Raw genomic sequence first — 18,120 nt, forward strand, 5'->3', positions numbered from 1 at the left:
GACAAGACAAACAATGTCTGACCTGTTTGCACTCAGTGGCTATTCTTTCTAACAAGAGACCAATTGAACCTTTCACTTCAAATTCGCTTGTGCAAGGCTTTCCTTCTTCCACGTCATCCTTATATGAGAGGAGGAGGGGCATTACAACAGTTTCAACTTAATAATAAGATACACTGAAATCAGGGCAATAGCAAATCCATTAACCATAGCAAACAATGGAATCAACAGCACTGCATACGGGATAAAAGATGAGATCAATGTACTGTAAATGTTTTCTTTCTTATTGTTCATTTGTTTTTTTTTCACCATATTTTTTGTTTTGTTTTTTTCCACTTACTGTATTCAGCTACCCCCCCCACCCCCCCCATTGGTCCTTCACTACACCATCTTTGTTGTTATGACGTCATCTTCAATCAACTCTCGACCAATCAGAACTCAACTTGGAGGTTATCAGAATGAAGGGGCCTTTTGTTCTGCTCGGCTCAGCTTCGTTTTACTTTCATTTTGCTTCGGCTTTGTCTCTCCATTTTTGTTCGTTTCATTTCGCTTCATGTGTGTTTTTGTATAGCTTCGGCTTTATTGGTTTGTGTTTGTCTCCTTGTACTTTCATCTGTTTGTGTTATCCTGTATTTTGCCATTACCTTGCCAAAATGTATCATATCAACCTCTGTGTTCTTTTGTACCCTATTCCTTCTGTCTACTCTCGTTTTTACTTAATTGTATCTGTAGTTCACTTGTGTATTTGTGTGAACTTTTGTATATAAGGTCAGTTAAGGTTATCGGGTACATTGTACACACATAGTTGATCTTTGTATTAGTAACACTAGTTTAGGACAGGTAAGTGCTTTCTGTCTTGTATGGTTTTGAGTAGTTAGTGAAGGTTAGCCAAGGGCATTAGAAGACACCGAAGACAAATGTTTCGGGTTTTGTTTTGTAGTTAGGTCAGCTTCCCCTCACTTTATTAGCCAGCTCCATTTTGTTTGTTATTTTCTTTTCTTTGGCACTGCTTTAGTTCCCTTTCCCTGTTTGTTATTGTGTCCCATTTACGTACCAGTCACTTTATTCACTTTAAAATAAATCACTTTTGCACCAAAACCTGTTGTCACGCTTCCTAAGTCCCTCACCAGAAACCCAACTGCATCCAAAATCATCCTAAATGTTACACCCCTTTACCCCTAGACACTCAGGGTCGTAACATTTCTTGGGGGCTCATCCGGGATATTAAATTCCTGTGCTAAGGATCTTTTTTTTTGGCTGCAGAATTTTTGGTGTTTGTACTTTTGTGCATTTTGGGACTGGTTACTGTCATTTGTTGTTTTTTTTGGAATAAGGACTGATAAAGGATTCTGAGTTTTGGAGTGTGTTTTTGGCAAGGTAGTTATGGCTACTTTTGATTGCGAAAGTTTGTGGAGGAACCTTCCTTTGAGGAGCTGGACAAGTGGAAGAAGGACTTCCTCTTTAGGTTCAGGTATCGAAGCAAGCTCTTAAAAGAGACATCAAGAGAGCTGTGATTGATAGGTTGGTGGAATTTAGAGGTCTTTGCACTAGTGTCACCGGTTCTCCTGGGACTGGCATTAAACCTACTACGGCTATGGAAGAACAGGACGAGGTGCAGGTGGTGGCTGAAAACGTAGCGGAGGCTGAGGTTAAGGTCACATTACCTCTTTTTGTACCGTTCTCTCCTATCTCCACTGGATCAAAAGACGAGACTCGCCTGCAAATGGAGGCGCAGGAAAAAAGCCCAGGCACATCAGGCAGAATTTGAGTTGCACTTTGCGATTTGTAAAATGGAGATTGAGGCGGTGAAAGAGGTTAAGTTGCGACTGCTTGAACTTGAAGCAAGAAGAAATGCTCCTGCTGTGCAGCCGACCCACTCCAAAGCCTCTAGCATGTCTTCTGTGCTAGATCTACTCTCGCCCACCTTTGATGTAAGTAAGCAGATTGCTTCAGTTCCTTTATTCAGGGAATCGGAAGTCGATTCATATTTTGGTGCATTCGAATGCATTGCCACATCACTTCGCTGGCCTAAAGAGGTCTGGTCACTGCTTTTGCAGTGTAGACTAGTGGGCAAAGCTCAGGAAGTTTCCTCTACAGAAGATAGTTTGCATTACGACAGTGTGAAGGCTGCTATCCTATGGGCTTGCGAACTAGTTCCAGAGACGTATAGACAGAGATTTAGAAACCACCAGAAAGTGTCAAGCCAAACTTTCGTTGAATTACCTAGAGAGAAAGATATTCTTTTTGACAAGTGGTGCGCAGCAAGCAAAGTTAATGATTTTAACTCATTATAGTACGTGAGTTAGTCTTGCTGGAGGAGTTTAAACATTGTTTACCTGAACATGTGGTTGTGTATTTGAATGAACAAAAGGTAACTTCTTTGTCGTAAGCGGCAGATGAGTTTGTACTCACGCACAAAAATGTTTTCATGTCTGCACGCACGGAGAAGACTTTGTCTACTCCTAGTTCCCAGTCTCAGTCTACCCCAATAAAAACTAGTCCCCATGTCCTAAAGAGGAGAGTGAATGTTTTTTTTTGTCACAGAAGAGGTCATGGAATTGCAGATTGTGTGGCACTGAAACATAAACAGCAGCAGCAGCAGCAACATCCTAAGAGTTCTGGGTTTGTTAAGACCATTAAGAAATATTACAGATAAGACCATGTCTATTGTAAAGATACATCAAGTCTATAACATAAAGCACTTCATGTGAAATACCATGACTTTCCACATACAAGATATGACCACACATGGAAGGTAAAGAAGTACTGTATGTTGTTCCCCTGAACAGAAAATGTAGTGTACCATTAATTCACATTTATTATTGAAAGTAGTTTTTTATTTAGATTATGACACTATCCATATCAAGCTGACCTGTGACTTTTCTAATAACCACAAGTTATGTTATTCAGACATGGCATACCTTCCTAGCATACAAATGATTTCCTTAAACCAATGGGGCAACATCAAAATATTCAATGTAAACTTTTTTTCAGTTTATATTTTGCTATACTGCAGTGTTTCAGTGCAGTGCATTAGAATTAAAGTGTTGAAGCCCTCTGAAAACTTTTCTCTTCATGTGGGTACATCATGTTCATTGTACAATGATAAGGAATAAGGATGTTGATTTAATATCCAATTCAGAAGATAGCACCTCCTATAGCATAGTCGCCATACTGAGGCATTGGTTCAGATATTATGGTCTTTAGGAAGTACAGTATTGCCACCTATGAGCTCACCAACATGACCTAAAGCAGTAACCTTTTATTCTGATCTTCTACCAATTCTCTGCTAATCTAAGATAACATGAGGTATTATTTGCATTTTATTTTTTTTAATGTTTCCATTCATGAAGCAATTGTTTATATACTCTTTGTGAAGAACTTAAATATACTTCAAGTTACTTTTCACTTGATGTAAATTAATTTTATTATTTTAACCAATGGTGTAGTGAATTAAAATGCACCTTTTCACTATAAGAGAAAATATAATAAGTAATATACAGTAAGTAGTAGAGGATGGAATGTCATATTACTACATACTGTAAAAACACAGAAACAAGATGGAGAGAGATAAGGTGACAGAATGTGAGCAAATAACCTAATACTGTAAGTCAAGCAAACTTCTCTTATTCAGACTCTTTCTGGTGTTTTTTTACTCTTAAGTGATTAAAATTTTTCAGAGTGATTTCACTCTTTTCCTGCAGGTGACTAAAATTTCCATTGGATACTTTTCAATAATTCTGTCATGTTATCAAACAGAGCACATACAGGTTATCTAATATGGTGCCGACAAGGAAGGCTGCCGTCCTGCGAGCTCCCATCTGTCCTGGTCTATTTCTTTATTTTTTGTTGTTTTTCGTACTGCTAACTGCACATACCGTTTGCTCGGTGATTAGATATGACGGACAAAAACATATGGACATAAGATCAAATATTGGCACAGTTAAATCTACACCAATAATTACTGCCGACTATCTGGACTGTGGTGTCTCACCTGTACCTGTACTTGGAAGAAGACGGCGTCGTATGAGGAGGCATAAATGGGCTGGCATTCTGGTAAGATTGAGGCGGCGCAGCAATCGTCCCCCGCTCCCGAGTATACTTCTTGAAAATGTTCAGTCACTGGACAGTAAGCTGGATGAACTGAAAGCAAGGCTTGCTTTTCAACTTGACATCAGACGTGGAGATTATTTCAACATCATGCTCTACGCATCTTGAACATCTGACAATAAAATGTCGCCCTTTCTATCTACCAAGGGAGTTCACATCAGTAGTTCTCATAGTGGTATATATTTCACCGCAGGCAAATTTCACAAGTACACTGGATGAATTACACGGTCACCTTAACAGACATGAGAATACACATCCTGAAGGGGCATTCAGCATAGTGGGTGATTTCAACGGTGCAAACTTGAAGAAAACAATGCCTAATCTACATCAAAATATCAACTGCCCAACGCACAGAACAAACACATTGGACAATGTTTACACTCCCTTCCGGGAAGGCTACTAAGCCCTCCCCCGATCTCCTTTCGGCAAATCTGATTACGCCTCCATTCTGCTACTTTCCGTTTACAAGGAGAAGTTTAAACAGGAAAGGCCAGCATTAAGAACCATTCAGCGTTGGTCGGATGAATTGGATTTTATTTGAAATCACTGTTTTGCCAACACTGACTGGCAGATTTTCTGCGAAGCTGCCGGAAATAATATCAATCTGTATGTGGATTATGTTACTGGCTATATCAGTAAATGCGTTGAAGACATAATTTCCAGAATTACTGTTCGCACATATCCAAATCAGAAACTGTGGGTAAATGGTGAGATACGTGCCAAACTTAAAACTAGGACAGCTGCTTTCAATTCTGGCAATATGGAGGGATACAAAAAATCCAGATACGACCTCAGGAAAGCCATCAAAATAGCTAAATACAACTATAGAGTTAAATTAGAGTCATATTATCATGGCTGCAACACACAGAACGTGTGGAGTGGAATATGCACCATTACAGACTATAAAACGCAACCCAGCTATACCACACAACAGTCTACCTCTCTTCCTGATTAGCTAAATTCATTCTATGCTCGTTTGAGGTCAGTAATGCAGATCCAGCCAGGAGGATTTCAGAAATCCAAATCGGAAATCCACTGATCATATCCAGAGCAGATGTGTGAAACGTTTTTAAAAAGACCAATCCACACAAGGCTCCTGGCCTTGATGCTATCCCTGGCCGTGTTATGAAGGCATGGGCAGATCAGCTGGCAGATATCTTCTCGGACATATTCAGTCTTTCTCTAGCTCAGTCTATAGTTTCTTCCTGGTTTAAGAAAACCACCATTGTCCCTGTTCCTAAGAAACCCAGAGCCATTTGCCTTAATGACTACCGCCCCGTTGCACTCACATCAGTTATCATGAAATGCTCCGAGCGGTTGGTCAAAGCATACATCACCTCCTCACTGCCTGACACCCTAGACCCAGTGCAATTTGCGTATCGCCAGAACGTGTTAACAGAGGATTCTATAGCCACTGCCCTCCATACTGCCCTCTCACACCTTGATAAGAAAGGAACATATGTGAGAATGTTGTTTGTTGATTACAGCTCAGCATTCAATACCATAGTGCCTTGCCATTAAGCTCCAGGACCTGGGACTGAACACCTCCCTTTGTAATTGGATCCTGGACTTCTTGACGAAACATCTGCAGGTGGTGAGGGTGGACATCAACATATCCGCTACCCTGACTCTTAGCCCTGTCCTCTGCTGCTTATTTACCTATGATTGTGTCACCAGGCATAACTCAAATTCCATCATTAAGTTTGCGGATGATACAACAGTCATCGGCCTGATCACAGATGGTGAAGAATCTGCGTACAGGAAAGAGGTTGAAACCCTGGCAGCATTCTTTCTCTGCAGGCTACAGAAGTTCGGCATGCTATCACATATCCAGGCCAGCTTCTACAGGTGCACTATTGAGAGTATCCTGCCTGGTATGGAAACTGCTCCGCCCAGAATCACAAAGTACTGCAGAGGGTGGTGAAGTCAGCTCAGCTCATTACCGGCTGTGAGCTACCAAACATCCAGGATATCTACTCAGCTAGATGTCTTTATTATTATTATTGCTTATATAGCACTTTTCTGTACACTCCACTCAAAGCTCTTTACAGGTAATGGTAACTCCCCTCCAACACCAATGTGCAGCATCCACCTGGATGATGCGACAGCAGCCATAGTGCGCCAGAACGCTCACCACACATCAGCTATCAGTGGTGAGGAGAGCAGACTAAAGAAGCCAATTTATAGATGAGGATTATTAGGAGGGCATGACTGGTAAAGGCCAATGGGAAATTTAGCCAGGATGCCAGGGTCACACCCATACTCTTTTCGAGAAACACCCTGGGATTTTTAATGATCACAGAGAGTCAGGACCTCGGTTTTACGTCTCATCCGAAGGACGGCACCTGTTTTTACAGTATAGTGTCCCCGTCACTATACTGAGGCATTAGGACCCACCTGGACTACAGGGTGAGCACTCCCTGCAGGCCCCACTAACACTTCCAGCCACAACCTTAGTTTTTCCCATGAGGTCTCCCATCCAGGTACTGACCAGGCTCACACCTGCTTAGCTTCAGTGGGTTGCCAGTTGTGAGTTGCAGAGTGATATGGCTGCTGGTAGACCTGGTTGAGAATGGACCTAGCCTTAAGAAGTCCTGGTCCATTCTCAAGGACCCCAGTCATCCCAGTCAAAAACTGTTTTCTCTCCTACCGTCTGGTAAATGGTACTGAAGCATTTGGTCAAAGTCCAACAGATTACGGAACAGCTTCTACTTCCAGGCAATAAGACTGCTAAATAGCCAACCTGCAGCTCCTTTTAGCAAATCACCCGTAATGGCTACATGGACATACAGTTATCATTGTATTCAGCATACTGCACTACTTGGACATAATATATTGCATACACCCTGGACACATAGCAGCTCTATTTATATTGAGTTTTTCTCTGAGTTTATTTTATTCAATTTCTATTGCATTATTATCTATTTTTATGTAACCTCATTTTGTAACTTTAATTTTTTTAGTTTTTTAGTTTTATTTTTAGCCCCCCAGGTGAGCTCGTAGAAAAGACATTTCATTGCCAGCAACTGCTGCTGCATGCTGTATTGTTGTGCATTTGATAAATAAACTTTGATTGATTGATATAATTCAGGCATTTCTTGACATTTAATTTAAACTTGCATAGATTTTTTCACAATTCGTCTTCAGTTGAGGAAACAAAGTTGAGTGAGGCTACTTTAAAATATTTCAGTGATAAAGCATAATAAATTGTGTTTCTGTTTTTAGAAACTCTAATGTTAGAAAGCTAGCATTGCAAATTGGTATCTGCTAGCATTGATAGCCACTAGAAGAAGAGGCAGAGTTAATATTTTAGGATGTTTGGTGTTTTGCATACCTGGCTCGGAATCTGTCTTCCACTTTAAATAATGAACCAGCCTTAAGCTGTGCACGGCACCAAGCCAATTATAAACATGAGATCACAGGAAAAGGGCCTTTCTGAAATATTACAGATGGCTGAACTAATCAATATCTATCGTGCGCTGTCAAAAATGTGTTTTCTTTTCCCCAGGAGAATGCATGTTTGTTAAAGTTTATTAAAATAAGCAATAAATCTGACTGGTCTGCTGTATCATGGATCATGAATGGTGCAGCCTTAGTTTAGGATTAAAATAATTCCTTTATTGTGGTGTGCAAAAGTCTTTTCCATTTTTTATGGAATGAAACTCAGAAGGTTAATGTAACAGATAACAGTTTTTGAACTATATACTGTAACTATACTAAAAATAAAAATATATACAGTATAAACTATAGTACAGTATATTCAAAATAAGGGCATTAACTAAGTTGCATAGATGAAAAATCTAAATTTTATTCTGTCAGTGTGTTAGGATTTCAGAGCCTTGGACTAAAGGTTATTGTGCACAATTCCAAAGCATTACTTTGCTCATATTGAAAAATAAGTGGCATGAAGATCATAGGCACTGTACATCCGTTTTGAATAAATTATCTTTACAATAATAAAAACAACTTAAAAGAAATCCCAAAAACCTCTATTCCATATTCCATATTATCCAACTCTTTCCATATGATAAATTCTGTTCAATATATAATATGTTTATTTTCTTTTCAGTAACAGTTTGAATATGTAACACAAAATAGAGAACTATAATTGGGTTAAAATAGGATATTCCTTTCATTGTCATTCAGTGCACTTCACCTGATTAATGTACAATGTTTAAATATATATTAATTGTATGCATTCTGACCTTCACTAGTTTCAGAATAATTGGTACAGAAGAGTGGTACTGTATGCAATCCTTTGCCTTTGTACTGTACAGTAGGTCAATTCACTTTTACGATTAACCAAGCATTGTGAGTCAGAGGCAAGCAGTCAAGTAAATCATATTTTAAGCTTACGGTTTTCAAGCTGTGAAAAGCCATTTGGAAAAGTTGTACATTACTTTTGTGAAACATGAGTGTAGATTAGAGAAAGACTTATTGAATTCCATAAAAAGGAGATCTGATTCTAAATAATTGGAAATAAATTTCAACCCTGATTGCATTACAGGCTTTTCTGCACTAAAGATTTTAGAGCTTCCAAACTTACAATATTAAGCCTCAAGAATCAGATGAGTCATCTTTATGGCGACTCCTTTGTCAGCATAGCTTTTTTAATAGCAGTGCTCTGTTTGCAGGTTATAAGCTATTACTTTGTTAAACTACTGTATAATTATAAGCATAGTAGTGGTGTTAACCTTTTCTTCTTGACTAAAGAACTCTGTGGTTAACATAGATTTCCTCCTTAATTCAATTGGTGAACTACTTGCTCTTTTCTTTGCTTTTTCTCCCCCTGATTTGCAGTATAGTGGGGCTTCTTGTGCAGGGTTTGCCATTTTTCCATCATATTACAGATACATGCAAAAGCAGTCTATGTACTACATGACACAATATTGCTCCTTTCAATTGGGTATGACCATATCTCTGCAGCGAAACCTAAATGGGTAAAATGTGCATCATATTATACACTTCAAAAATGTTACAGTTGAGCTATTCTTTTATAAGATTTCAGGGACAAGAATAAACATAAATGCATTTTGCTTTTGAACCCTGTAGTCACCAGTGTAGCCTTGGCTTTCAGGGTGGACACTATATGACAAAACATCCAAAATAAGACATCAGGACTATCTGCTATAAAGGATATATACTTTACCTATAAATTGATAAACATCAGGTTGTGTATCTTATTAACTGATTTTAATTCTGATTAATTCTGCAGATGTTACCTATGTAATCAAACAGTTACAGAACAGAAGGAGTATCATATTACATAATTGCAAGAAATCTTATTTTTTGTAATGTTATAAAAGTTGCACCTTTGTGAGATTTTTTTCATTGATTCGTGTCATTTTAGAGTTTAATACACAGAGTTTAATATACAGCAGCCCTGGCCATACATCATTTTATCAGCCTTTTAAAGCATTGTTACAAAATGTGATTCATTTCAAGTCTCAGTATCCATACTTCTTCATGTGTCTTTTAAGCCTGAAACCCCCATATTTGCAAAACAATTTTTTGTTAATCTTTTTGGCAGTATTTAAACTATGATACTAGATCATTCACAACTTCTAAGTGAAGGGGGTTCTTCTTTGAAGTCAGGCTGGTAAAATGTAAAATCCCTTTCTCTTTCTTCCTAGAGGCATATTATTAGCCATGAAGTGGCGCTCAAGAAAAGCTCTGGCAGAAGCCTGTGTGGGCGTGTAAGGTACGTGCGTGCATGCAATAGTGCATGAAGCCGCACTTCTCTGCAATATCAGAGCTCTTAAAACCATACACTGGGCTCTTCGACCGTGAAGAGAAGGACACTCCTCTGTTTTGAGAATACAAAATGATTTGAATTTGCAAAGAAGCATCACAGAAGGCATTACATACCTGTTAAAGGGAGAATTTGCATAGCACGCACTGTACTGAACACAGAGACCCACTATATCTTCACTTGAAAGATTATGATGCCAGTCATGTTCCATTAGCACTATCAAGTGTCTAAGATAGTACTGGCTTACAATTATTTTACTTGCCCTCTCTCTTGTTTAGAACAAAAAGTATGTAATCTATTGCTTGATTACAGTTTAGTTTTGCCTGCCTTTTAAGTCTCTTACTTACAAGGCGTTGCTAGTTTCAGATGGCATGCACATTGATGATTGCCTTCATCTTTCCTCATGTAATAACTTTTTAACTTGCTGTTGTCAGGTGTGAATAGCAGTGTCAACTTTCTATGCTGCCTCCTCCTTATCCTGTGTATAACTGATTTGGATTTTAAAGTCAGGATTTAAAAGATCAACATTTGTGCTGGAGTTTTAAAAAGGTTCTCCCCTTGAAAGGTTGACCACTGAAAACTGAAAACCACTATTGAAACCTCAGGTGCCACTCTTGGCCACCATTTAAACTGCAGACAGATGAACAATGGGGGAAGCAAACTAGGGACATCTTACAAAAGGGGTAACAAATTTAAGTGTTGGTTCATTCCTGTGGTTTTGCAGGATTCCACATCTAACTGAGTTTTGTGAAATTAGGCAACTAGTATCCTTTGAATTGCACATCTCAGAAAATGCATTATAAAATAATAAGAAAAGCAAAACAAAAGGGTTAGGAAAAAATCTAATGTACATTTTAAAAGCCTGTAAGTGTGGTACTGAAAATTCCAGCAAGTTTATCCCATCAATCACCATATAGCATCTTCAGCCTGAACATAAGACAAGAAAGACTTATGGATTGATAGGCTTGAGTGTTGCTTCCGACTCGGCAAATGCTTCAAGACAAAGCATAAAATATATGTCGAGAAATAAGCTGTTTATCAGAAAACATGAACGAAAGTTATGTATTCAATCAAAACCCGTTTGTTGGTTTTACACTAAATGGATGACTCAAAAAAGTGAATTCCCTAGAATTATTTGAGTTTGAAAGTTAAATTACTTTGTAATATGTCACATTTTCAGTTGAATGTATTGCCTGGATAGTTACACTGCATGTTAATAATATTGTTAAGACTTGTGATGCACACTAAGATGTGTGTACTGTAGGTGGGGACTGTGTGATGCCTATTCTTGTTCCTCTCTCTCTCTTGTTGTATCTCCTCCCTAAGGCTGAAATTATGCTTATATTTCTTGCCTCTCTGTATTAATTCTCCCTCCTGTAGAGTTACTATGTTTGCGTTTCATAGATTTTGAATAGGCAGTGAACCATTCTGGCAGATCATAGTGCTGCAGAACATTTAACTGCTGTAAACAGAGAATCAACAGCAGCATGAGAGGGAAATATTTAATGAAGAAACACAAATGCCTGTGCACTGCTTATATATAAATCTGATTCTAAAATATCTTCCAAGTTTATTAATAATTTTTATACGTACTGTAACCATTTTAAATTTCTGTAAGGCAATGACCTTCATATTAATTACTATTTTAAGGCACAGGCCATTAAACTAAAGCAATTCTTCACTAGATTTGGATGCAAGACAGGACAATGTCCATGAACAGTGACAACTTTTAAAAGTTTAGTTTTTCTTTAACATTTCAGTGCTTATTAAATATTAATTTGATAACTTCAAGGAAAAAACTCAGTTGTTTCATTTCTTTATTATTATTTTATGTATGCCAAAATAAAAGAGTTTATTCTGCTGTATTAAAAAAGCCTCTCCTGCCTGCCTTATCAAATGTAATTAAATATCAAAGAAATAAAGTTAAAAAGACTTAGATACTTAATGGTGTTTTGATGAGCTTACCTTGTTGTTTTTTTAGGGTATCGCAGAGTATTACCAAGGGAAGCCTAACCCTGTAAGAAATGTCTAATTTGTTATTTTTGATGCAGAAATATAACAATTAATTATTGGATACTCATAGTGCAATACATCAAAACTCAAAGTTTCATATACATACAGTATACGTTTCATATACATTTTGTTTTTCATGGCAGTGTTTTTTTTACAAAATTATGGCCTAACAACCATCCATTATTTGATGGAAGAAGCAATTCATAAATATTCAAAAACTGAAGATAATTGCTAGCTACAAACCAGTTCATTATAGTAACAATGTCATCCATCACAAAGTCCCCTGACTAAGACAGACAGTTCAATATTCCAGCCTAATTTAAAGTTTAGTTGCCAGAGCATGTGTGTGCCAAAGACATATAATTATAGACTTACCTTCAAGGCACATCTTTAGTTTCTTTTTCAAGCTGTATTTATTACACACATGTGCACAGTCAGAAAATAATGGGTATATTCCTATATGTGTAGGAAATTCCCATTCACAAGCATTCTTATTTTAATTCATATTCCAAACTCTTTTCATATAAAATGCAACACAGGGTGAAAATAAATGATTGACAAAACTTAATATTGCCCCATTATCTTTTTGTCAGGATCTATGATCCTTGTAGAGATATTTTCTTAGATTGTGCCTCTTCATTAAAAGCAATGCATGCCCCCACACACTCACAATTGTAGTGGTTTTGTGATTTTACTGAGACAATTATTATTTGTAGCAGTAATCACGAGGTGGTTCGTTATGGCTTTTAGAATATCAATCGTCAGAACAACTAACAACGCACACACACAGATTCAATACACTAGATACATTTATTAAATATGAATTGTGCACCAAACATATATCAGTCTGCCTGGATACAGGCGGCAGACCTTACTGTGAGGGTTTTCAATATACAAGGTATATAATCTCGAAGAGATGCAAACACAAAGAGATACACAACAGAGAATATATTTCAATATATCGTTCGGCTATACCAAATCGCTAATCAGTGTTATTACCCACTGTTACACTAGACTCAGGAGGTAAATACATTACTCATGAATTAAATTGATAACAACTTGTGTTGAGGTAACAATTAAATTCTTAAGACACAATGTAGAAAAAGGGGTTTACTTATCCACTGTGTATGGATTCAGATTTCCCGGCACGAACACCAAACCAGCTGACAGGCTCTGTTGCAAACTCTGTTCCAGCGGTTGTCCAATAGGCGTTGTCCCGGCGTCCTCTGGCTACCGGCCAACCAATCGAGGTGCAGCTCGGAGTTGGACGGGCAGAGGAATCTAACTGCAGCACGCAGGGTAGTCATTGCTCCCAGGGGTCTACTAGTAGTCCGGCTGCCTAGTAGAAAGTCTCTATGCACAGAGTGTGACCGCGGGTCCTCGCAAGTCACTCTTTTTCACGGGAAGAAAACTGGTTCGTTCCCGGTCCAGCGCTGCTTCTGAATATGCTATTCAGGTTGTCGACGAGGGTCCAACTGTAGGCTGCCGTTGATCAAGCGGAGCATTCACATTGGTCGTTGCAGAATTCTGAGTACGTATGGGATCCTCGGCCTCGCGCTTAGAACAAAGTCCAAGTCCTAGTGCAGACAACACCGCTTGTCACGTGATTGTCTCTGAGGGTGCGCGAAAATAGCCAAGGAGAGCCCTGACCTGAGCTTGTGCTACCTTTTTGACCAAGACACAGATGTGTGATGATTGGTTGAGAGTTTGGGGGGCATTGGAGACCCACATGCTGTTACCACACCCTGCCAGTCCCTGATTGGTTGACCAAGGTGAGAGACGAGTCACTTACTCCTGACACTTAGGAATGCAGTCCAGATGTCCTTCTGGCACTCCCTAGACAGATAGGTGCCAGGGATAACCATTGATCATGATAGCCAGGCTTAGCTAAGTGCATTCCCATTTGGGAGCTGCTCCTTATCAAAAGAAAACACCTTAATTCAGCCTGCATGAATAGCTTCTCTGTGGCTTCACCACAGAGATGAAGAGAGAGATGGGGCCTCATTTAGGAAAGCACAGTAACGCTTAATTCTGTCTTATTAACAAGCATTGCCGCTACACAATCATCACTTCTTTTGTCTCCAAAGAAACATCTTTTTCCACAGTAGTAAGATGGTTTTCTATTAATGTAACCACATACTTTTTGAGTAAAATGTTTTACATACAAATCAATTTAGATTTAAATATGATCCATGAATAAGACATATTCAGTGTCATTAAAACTTAATGATTGATATTACTTTTATTTTTTAGTATGCACAAAATTAAACAGCAGATGCTCTGTCTTATTATATTATTGGCAACCTAATTTATTAATTGACCCACCAAAGAGAAAATGCATTCTTTGAGTCTTCTGGTAAGACAATGAAATTTAATAAAGATAATTTATAAGAAACTAGTCAACCTAGTCAATTATATCAAGTAAGTGGCTCCACCCTGAAATTTGTCCCAGGACATTTAAAGGTGAAAGAAGAACCTGCAGAAGTATGAGATTATTGTTTTACAGAATGATTTACTATTTCTTGACCTTCACATTCCATGTTCTGTTGGTGCAGCAGAGCTGCATATTCTGCAATCAGATATTTTAATCTTTAGACCATTAGAAATGTTACCTGGTGGTTGAGTCAATATCTGAGCATTATTATTAACACAAAATCTACACGTACTGTTCCAATATAGTAATTCCTATTAGAGCTATATACAGTATGTAAAATACTATTGTATACTGTATATACACTGTATATAGCTAAACATAAAAAATATTCAAAATATTTAAAACTAAGGTCTGAAGAAAGGTTCCTACTATAATTACATCTCCAGAATCTGATCCAGAACTTAACTACAAAAAAGGGAGAAGATCCAGGTAACTCATATAGAGATTGCAAGTTCTGGAATGAGAGAATATCATCCTAATAAAAAATATCTGCTAGAATATAAATCCCCATATTTCTCTAAAGGGGATAAGAAAAATGATAAATATCTGTAAGACATTTACTTGTTACAGAAAACAAAAGAATAGGAATGCCTATCTTTCTTTTAAATGTGAAGTTGTATTTAAATGTGTAATTGTAGAATGCCAATTCCTTAGATGTTTTGTGGATATTACTACTAAATACCAAATAGAAATGTATTATGTAAAACACAATCCACTGTATCTACGGGGAACACTAGCATGAACTAAAAATTCAAGTCTCTGGAAGGACAAGACTTTCTTCATGTTGACATCAAGATAAAGGGTTGTTATGATTAAACCAAACAGACAATGCTCTCAAAATAAAGGATAAGAAAAACAGTGAATACATTTTTCAGAACTTTGTCCCATTAGAGTCTTGTCATTCTACAGAATGGATTAACTCCTGGATATCTCTGTGTCCCTTTCCACATTGAATTTAGAAATTCTAATCAATATCCATGTGTATAAATGTAGGTAATTTCAACAGCTGATTAGCAGTAAAGAAATGCAGTACTTTTTACATTATAGTGTATGTTCAGTCACACCCCAAAATCTGAAAGTCAAACACAGTGCATATATGTCTCCCTGAGGGATTGTTGTCCCAGTGTTAATATACAAAAAAGTCAGAGGAACTATCATCTTTTATAATAAACAGTAATGTATATACTGTATGTATTTTCCAACAGTTGTATTCTTTTCATGGTATTAGTAAGGCTAAACTAAATCAGTCAAAAGCATTACTCCACTTTAACTACAAATATGTATTCTTAAGTCAAATGTCAATGGATAACTTTTAATTTCACTTTTAAAAGTGAACAAGCAATGAGGCACAATTCTATAAAATAAGAAAAGCCCAATAATTTCTGTTGACCTTAGAATTTAGCATATCAAGAAATCAATCGAAGAACCCTATTGGTAGTCTTCTTGATTGACCTGTGTAACCCACTGTATCTTGCACAGCATGATTTGGCAGTTTCTTGAAAGTGCCCAAAATACTTTGCCTAGACACATTATTTATATTTTAATTCTATAATTTTGGTGTTCTCTGATTCTTACCTTTGTGTTCTGTTTGAATACAAAGTCAGTACTGGCTGTCAATCAGTCACGCCCTCTTCTGCTAGAGGGCGCTCCTACCCTGTCCAGTCCCTAGTTCCCTTGTGCTTTGCTTGTCCTTCTGGTGTGTCATTGTCTGGGGCTATATATTTCCATGTCACTCTCTTCTCCTCGCTCAGCAGTGAGGGTTCAGATGTCTTGAGACCCGTCTAGCACCAGGTCACCTCTTCCGCGGCCTGGGGGCATAGTTTTCTACCCGACATTGTCTGACCAGCTGAGCCCGGGCTAACCCCCATCTCGCCACTACGCATAGGGTCTTTTTTCGCTCACCTGCCATTCCACAGCATGTCTTTCCGACATCCGTGACACAATCACTTTAAGAACTGTGAAAGCTGTGATCAAATCTGTCTGAAGTCCTAATTGTTTTAAGTTACAAAGCATCAGTTATATTATATGAAATAACTTTTAAACTAGGTATTATTGTGGTTGGAAATTTGAGAGATGCTTTTGATTCTGATATTATGCAATCTACTGAGATGCACAATGAATTTTTAATTAAATTTCAGTTATCCAATTTTGTTACAAAATTGCCAAAATCTTTTTTTTTTTGTATTAAGTTACAATATACAAAAAAAATTGTTAAATATTCAACCTAGGAGATGGTCTTAATAAAACAAAGAAGCATCGTGTGTATGTATAGATGAGGCTAAATGCAGTAAATTTAGACTTTAAAGACCTCTTTAAAAACCCTATTTAATTGAATAACATGTCAAGAGATTTCAGTGGATTTCTTTAAATAATATGCTTCCTTCTGCAATTCTGCAGGGCTCATATCTTATGCATCAAATTTCTCTAGTAGATGCCCTAATTTATAAATGGGCCTTCAAGCCATTATTGTAAATGCAAAATTGTTCTCAATTTACCTATGTGGTAAGACAAAAGATAAAACAAGTAGAAGCATTAAAGTTTGATAGGATTATTGAATGTTCAGTTAACAGACAGAAACATTATTTAGTTTGTTTTCATAAAGGTTTACTGTTTTGATATTTGTCAGAATACATAGTATTCAGAATGAGAATAAAAGTAATTATTTCAAATATGAACAACAATCATCTGAATTTTTAAAATCTGAAAATACCAAATAAATCAGATACTACCTAATGAATTTTAAATGATAGATAGTGGACTATGTAGTGGATTTTAAACGGAATATTAATTCATATAAATGCCTTACTTGCAATACTTTTCTTGGCCTATCCCTAAACATGGTTTACATATAATCCCAAGAGGTATGTTCCTGTTTGTGTGTAATTAGAGATGATTGAAGCCATGTTTTTGAGAACGTGGTACTAATCACTTAATATCACTAATAAATAAGACATACCCTGCATTTTCTACTAATAAAGCATGTATTATGCATGTTAATCATTTACTTTATTTAGTAAATTAATAATTTACTATTGCTAAGCTGTTTCAGTGATATCAGCTTTTCCCTGAATTTCCATCAAGTTTACCCACACGCAAATTGATCAGGTTTTACTGGATCCTTGAAAAAACAATGAAAAAAAGTTTTTGGTAGCAAAATTCCAAACTTTTCAGTTTCACAAATATACTGTATGTTTCCAAGTGAATGATGAAGCTGTGTTCCACATGTTTAACTGTGCCGTGCTGTCTTTGATCACAGCAGAGGGTTGTTGAAGAACATTTCAAAAAACACTTATCAGTTTTTGAGGTTTTGGTAATGAATTTATAAATAACTAAATGAAATACCTACTGTATATGTGCAATGCATACATTTTAGGGCTGAAGCAAAATCATGGAACTGATTATTAATAATAATTGTAAGATCTATAAAATAATATCATAAAATGGTTAGTTTTGTATATAAAAAGAAGAATGCAGTCCACTGGCCATTTTGGCATAATTACTACCTTGGCCTCGAGGAACAATTGACTTGTCCTCCTTCTTCCCCATCAACAGAAAAATGCTGAGATTTTTAAATTCTCTCAAACCTGTCTTTTTACATCATGTTGGCAATTTTATTACAGATTTTACTACTATGTTCCAGCAATGATTTAAATTTATCAAATTAAACAACCATAAAATTAAACTCCTGTACAGATAATTGGTTTGAGTGTATTGCAGTTTGAGCAAAAGGGAAAGTGCTGTGAAGGATGAGAGACTTCTGCAAAATGAAAGAATGTCAATGACTCATGCCAGTCAGCACTAAGAATCCTGTCCA

The sequence above is a fragment of the Atractosteus spatula genome, chromosome 6, assembly GCF_055471065.1.
Source record: "Atractosteus spatula isolate fAtrSpa1 chromosome 6, fAtrSpa1.hap1, whole genome shotgun sequence".
Taxonomy (NCBI): domain Eukaryota; kingdom Metazoa; phylum Chordata; class Actinopteri; order Semionotiformes; family Lepisosteidae; genus Atractosteus; species Atractosteus spatula.